The 5,900-nt window shown below is 40.9% G+C and overlaps 1 pseudogene; it reads right to left on the bottom strand.

Annotated features, from left to right (window-relative positions):
* LOC102861037 overlaps positions 1 to 5,900 on the bottom strand; it is a 158,843-nt pseudogene that overhangs the window by 43,849 nt on the left and 109,094 nt on the right.

Genomic DNA, 5,900 nt, shown 5'->3' with positions numbered 1-5,900 from the left:
ACTATATTGAAGAAATTCCCCTCTAGTCCTATTTTGTTGAGTGTTTTCATCAGGAAAGGGTGTTGGATTTTGTCAAAGGCCTTTTCTGCATCACTTGATAGGATCATGTGGTTCTTGTTCTTTACTTTGTTCATATGATGAATTACATTAATTGCTTTTCTTATGTTCAACCATCTTGCGTGCCTGTTAGGAATCCCACTTTGTCATGATGGATTATTTCTTTGATGTATAGTTGTATTCTATTGGCGAATATTTTATTCAAGATTGTTGCCTCTATGTTCATAAGAGATATTGGCCTATAGTTTTCTATTTTGGTGATGTCCTTTTCTGGATTTGGTATCAAGGATATGTTTGCTTCATAGAATGAATCTGGGAGTGTTCCATCTTGTTCTATTTTTTGAAATAATTTATATAGAATTGGTGACAGTTCTTCTCTAAATGTCTGATAAAAATCGCTTGTAAATCCATCTGGTCCAGGACTTTTTTTGGTTGGAAGTGGTTGTATTACCTTTTCAATTTCTTCTTTTGTAATGGGTCTGTTCAGATGTTCAGTTTCAGCTTGTGTCAGTTTAAGCAGGTTGTGTGTTTCTAAGTAATTGTCCATTTCCTCTAGGTTTTCATATTTGTTTGAGTATAGTTTTTCGTAATATTCTAATGTTAGCTTTTTTATTTTAGTTGGTTCTGTTGTTATCTTGCCTGATTCATCTCTTATTCTAATTATTTGTGTCGTCTCCTTCTTTTGTGAGTTTTGCTAATTGTTTGTCGATTTTATTGACCTTTTCAAAGAGCCAACTCCTAGTTTTGTTGATAGTTTCAATTGTGTTTCAGTTTTATCTTTCATTTATCTCTGCTCTAATTTTTACAATTTCGATTTTTTTAGAGGGTGTTAGGTTTTCTTGCTGTTCTTTTTCAATTTGTTGCTGGTTAGAAATTCAGTAGTCAGTTTTTTCTACTTTTTGATGTGTTTACTTATTGTTATAAGTTCACCTCTGATTACTGCTTTGCCTGTTTCCCAGAGGTTTTGGTAAGTAGTGTCTTCGTTGTCATTTGTTTCAAGAAACTTTTAAATTTCCTTTTTATTTCTTCTTGTACCCAGTTGTGTTTAAGCAAGTTGTTCTTCAGCTTCCAAATTTATGATTTTTTCTTCTTTATTATCTTGTTATTAATTTCTAATTTTGTGGCGTTGTGATCTGAGAAGATACTTTGTATAATTTCTATGTTTTTAATTTGTTGATGCTTGCTTTGTGACCTAGAATGTGGTCTATTCTGGAGAATGTTCCATGCACATTGGAAAAGAAGGTGTATTGTGCTTTTTTTGGGTGCATTAGCCTACAAATATCTATAAGATTGAGTTGGTTAATTGTGTGGTTTAATTCTTGAGTATCTTTGTTGAGATTCTTTTTGGTAGTTCTATCTTTTCTTGAAAGGGGTGTATTGAAGTCTCCAAGTACTATAGTAGTGTTATCTATCTCCTTTTTCAACTTTGTTAATGTGTGTTTTATATATTTTGCAGGTCTTTCATATGGTGCATAGATTTTCAATATTGTTATATATTCTTGTTCTATTGACCATTTGAGCATTATGTAGTGACCTACTTTGTCCATTGTGATGGTTTTTGCATTAAAATTTATTTTATCATAGATTTTTATTGCTACTCGTGCTTTTTTTTTGGTTGCCATTTGCTTGGTATATTTTCTCCCATCCTTTAATTTTTAGTCTTTCTTTATCTTCATTTTTCAGATGTGTCTCTTGTAGGCAACATATTGATGGATTTTGTTTTTTTATCCAATCTGCTACTCTTTTTCTCTTCAGTGGTGCATTTAAACCATTCACATTCAGTGTAATTATTAAAAGGTAGGGTTTTATTGCTGTCATTCTGTTCAGTTCTTTTTGGTGTTGTTGCTAGCTACTTTGGTCAATCCTGCTTTCTGCGGCATCTCTGTTTCAAGGACGTTTCTCAGTGTTTCCTGTAAGGCTGGTCTTGTTTTTACAAACTCCTTTAGGTTCTCTATTTCTGGGAATATTTTGATCTCTCCTTTGTACTTGATGGATAGTTTTGCTGGGTACAGTATTCTTGGTTGAAAGTTGTGTTCTTTAAGTGTTCGATAGATGCCATCCCACTGTCTTCTTGCTCTCATGGTTTCTGCTGAGAGATCAGCACTTAATCTTATCTGTTCTCCCTTATAGGTTACTCTTTGTTTCTCTCTCGTTGCTTTTAGCATTTCCTCCTTATCTTCGGTTCTAGCAAATTTTACCATGATATGCCTTGGTGTTTTTCTTTTAGGGACTATTCTATATGGTGTTTGCTCAGCACCTTGAATATATATTCTGTCATTCTTCATTATACCAGGAAAGTTTTCCTCTAGTAATTCTTCCACAACTTTTTCAGTGCCTTTACTTGCTTCTTCCCATTCTGGGATTCCAATGATGCGGATGTTATTTCTTTTAATGGTATCCCACATTATTCTTAAGTTTTCTTCTGTTTCCTTCTTTTTTGCTTCTGCTTTTTCCTTGGTTATGTCTGTGATGAAAATTCTATCATATATTTCACTAATTCTGTTTTCTATCTGTTCACCTCTATTTGTATGTCCCTCCATCATGTTGACAGCATCAGAAACCTTAGATTTCACATTTTGAATTATGATTTCTTGTTTTTCCAGTGCCTCTAATGCCTCTTTTATTTTCTCTGCGTTGTTTTGGATTTTTTTTTAAGTTCCTCTTGATTTTTGACTGTATTTTCCTATAATTCCTCAAGTTTGTTTTTCACCCCATGAAAACATTCAATCATCTTTTTTTTTAAAAAAATTCTGCATCAGAAAGTTCCATCAGACTTTCTAGCTTCATGAAATCCATTGCGACTGTGTCATTTTGAGGGGAAGATACCTTGGTTTGGTTCTTGCGTTGTGAGTGAGGTACCCTGCTTCTTTCGAGACATTGAAGTGGAAGAGTTTTTGAAAACTAAGGTGATAGTTGGTTCTTCGTTTGATGTCACTACTTCTCTATCAAGATGTCTAGTACCTCCCTTTTGCTTAAGTTGGTGGGACCAATGTGGTAGGGCCAAAGAGCAGTTTGTAGTCTAAAGAAACTAAATCTTCAATATTGGACAACTTTTTCAAATGAGGTTGGAAAATGCTATAAATTTGGTCTATGTGTTTTTGTTCTTTTGTGTGGTTTTTTGTTTTGTTTTTGTTTTTGGTCTTTTTTTTTTTTTAATTTAAGTCCTGGCCTGTGGGCCAAAGGCCCGACGGCCCCAAAATTCATAGCTGGCAGCGGGGGTTGCAGACTGGGGCAGGGGAAGCGATGTGATACCTGAAGACGGGGCACGTGGGTGAAAGGTGCAGGGGTGTGCCCCAGTTAAAATCCACTTCCTCTGTCCATTGCGTCTGCATGGCACCTTTGCCAGCCCCGAAATTCAGAGCTGGCGGAGGCGAGGGTCGCGGACTGGGGCGGGGGAACCCATGCGATACCTGAAGATGGCTACGTGGGTCAAAGGTCTGTCTGGTTATTTTTTTAAAGCAACATTTCTACATATCCACCTTCCCATGTGTGTCAGGGTTACTACAAACTGTCTTGTGGCCCTTCTCTTGGTGGAGAGGAGCAGTTTCCGCTGCTCTAGAGAGATGGCATACATGACCTGATACCACCCTGGCCCGGGGGATCCTAGCTGCCCCATGTGTTGCTCTGTCCCGAGTGACCTATGACCAATGTCAACCAGGAAGGTGACACACTGGCCCAGCCCTCACTCAGCCACTCCATTTGTTACTCAAAGCTTGGGGTGGTAGACACAGCACAGAGGTCAGGCTGCAGCCAAGTCAGAGCTGAAATGGACCAAGAAGCTGGAATCTTCATGTGGGAGACATGGTTGCTGTGTCCGGAAAATGGGACCCCCTCGGCACCTCTCTTGGCAGAGAGTGGGCAGATGGGGAGTCACATGGCAAGTTCAAGAACGGGCAGTGCAACAAGCAAGGGTGGCTGTCCTTGAGGCTGACACTTCTCAGCCCATACTGTGAGACCTAATTGAGGCCATGGTGGACACCTACTCCTAGCGGCACAGTACTTGGGAGCGCACTGGGCCAGGTTCTGTAGCGCCTTTGCCAACAGCTCTCGAATGACCCTGTCCCAGTGGATGATTTTCATGGTAACGAGATGATCAATCCTGGGATCTAGTGTACTCAGGGAAGCAAGCGATGAACACATTTATAGCCAGGAAACAGCTGGATCTGTTCCCAACAGCAGTGGTCAGAATATCAATTCCATGAGGAAAAGTGCCCTGTCTTCCCACATTTCCCTGGAAAGCAGCTGAAGCATCCCGGTCAAACATGGTGGCAATCGCTACTGCCCTGGAGATCTAAGCCACAAAGGGCCACAGCTCTACTACCTCATTGGTTCCCGCAAGGGCCCAGCACATGTAGCAGGCTGAATCCTGGATGTTGGCACCCACGCTGAAGGCTCCCCGCTTCTCGTCGTAGGTCAGCACCCTCCAGATCATAGCTAGGTCTGTGAGCCCAGCAGGAAGCAGCAGGTCTCTCCTGCCCAGCTCTCCTAGTGCCAGACATCCTCCACCCCACACATTGTCCATCTTCCCGAAACTGAAAAAGTTAAGTGCAGAGCCCACCACGTCATCCACCAGGTCCTGGGGAAGCGACCTGGCTATCCTGTCAATGCCTTTGGCTGCCAACCACGACATGATTGTATCCTTGTTATTGACCCCAGCCAGCAGCTGCTCTAGCACACTTTCCACCTCCTCTGGCATGTCATAGTCTTCCTCTCTGTCTGGGATCCCAGACTGGGGTGAGTGTTCATGCTTCCTACGAGTGCATAGATTGGCAGCCAGAAAGCGACTACCACACTGATACCTCCACTTAGCCACCCTGGATTTCAGGAAGGTCAAGCCTAGCAGCTGGGCAAGCTTCACCCCAAGTTTCCAGAGGAGGGTTTGGTTGCAAATGGAAGGTCTGAAATGGCTAAGGCACGGGAGAATGGTGGAAGAATAGGGTAAGTAGTCTTCACGTGTCCTATGCTAAAATTTCTGTGCCAGGGCCCACAGTGCCTACAGAAATAGCCCCCTTGATCTGGAAAGAAGACTGGGTCAGTGTGTGAACTGTCCTGTTCAGGAAGCCAGCCATCTTCTTCTGCCTAACATGCTGACGGAAGATGAACTTTGGCACAATTACAGCAGCTGTGCCCTGAGCCTTGTCACTGACAACCAAATAGGACTCTGCGATCTGGAGGAGGTGGCCCATTTTGGATAGCTGTGCTGGCCCAGGCTGAGCACCGTTTCCATCAAAGCATGAGAAGTCGAAAGGAATCAGGTAGGTCATGGAAAACCACAGTAACCACATGTAACAGGTTTCCAAAGTTTCATGATCTCTTGGATTCTGATCAGAAAGCATGTCTAGAACAGGCTGTATATCTGCTATTTCGTGAGTAAACAAAAAAAAATACATCCTTGGACCTTAATGATGATGTAGAGAAGTTCTTGTCTTATCTTGCACTATGTCCAATTATGTCTTCTTGATCTATTGTGCCTTTAATCAGTATGTAATGGCCTTTCTTATTTTTTTATGGTGATTTTCATTCTGAAATCTATTTTATCAGAGATTAGTATTGCCACTCCTGCTTTTTTGAGGTTGCCATTTGCTTAGTGTATTATTTTCCATGTTTTCTCTTTTATTATTTTTTGTAATGTATCTCCTATAATATCTGTGTTTCATTAACTATGAAAAGGCGTTTGACTGTGTGGATCATAACAAACTGTGGCAGACTATGAGAAGAATGGGAATCCCAGAACACTTAATCGTACTAATGAGAAACCTATACTTGGACCAAGAGGCAGTTGTCAGAACAAAGCAAGGAAACACTGCATGGTTCAAAATTGGGAAGGGTGTATGCCAGGGATG

Source organism: Elephantulus edwardii, unplaced genomic scaffold (assembly GCF_000299155.1).
Source record: "Elephantulus edwardii isolate Elephantulus edwardi_28Jun2011 unplaced genomic scaffold, EleEdw1.0 scaffold00407, whole genome shotgun sequence".
Taxonomy (NCBI): Eukaryota; Metazoa; Chordata; class Mammalia; order Macroscelidea; family Macroscelididae; genus Elephantulus; species Elephantulus edwardii.
Note: the sequence above shows the minus strand (reverse complement) of the source record. Positions and strands in the feature narration are given on the sequence as shown.